Source organism: Poecilia reticulata, linkage group LG11 (assembly GCF_000633615.1).
Source record: "Poecilia reticulata strain Guanapo linkage group LG11, Guppy_female_1.0+MT, whole genome shotgun sequence".
NCBI classification, from domain to species: domain Eukaryota; kingdom Metazoa; phylum Chordata; class Actinopteri; order Cyprinodontiformes; family Poeciliidae; genus Poecilia; species Poecilia reticulata.
Genome location: NC_024341.1, coordinates 27647486 through 27647968, shown reverse-complemented (window position 1 = coordinate 27647968; position 483 = coordinate 27647486).

Below are 483 nucleotides of genomic sequence, written 5' to 3'. Positions count from 1 at the left end.
AGGACCGTTTGTGGCCCTAGGACCGTTTGTGGCCTTGGGGCCGTTTGTGGCCCTTTGAATAACTGAGTTTGGGCCCCAGATGAGATTTGGCCCCCCTGGCGTTTGGAGGAGATGCACATGGACGATTTTTGTAGACAGATTTTGTCCAGATGTTTGTCTTTTAATGAGACAGAATGTGGAAAAGGCCAGTGGTGTGAGCACTTTCTCAAAAACTGGTCAGGTGTGAAATGAAATGAAGGCTAAAGCAGAGAGACGAGGGTTTCACAGAGATTGTGCATTTTTAATGTTTTTTTTCAGAGAACGTTTGTGAACAGCTCCATAGTTTGGTTGGTGTGACCAGAGGAAGGAGGTCGTTGATGTGTGAACCCGGTAGGACGAGGACATGGATCGGTGGATTTATCTGCAGTACACTGAAGAAAAATCATCCGGTTCCTCCGCGCTCCAAACCACCCAAACCACTTCCCCAGTCAGCTCCTTCAGACT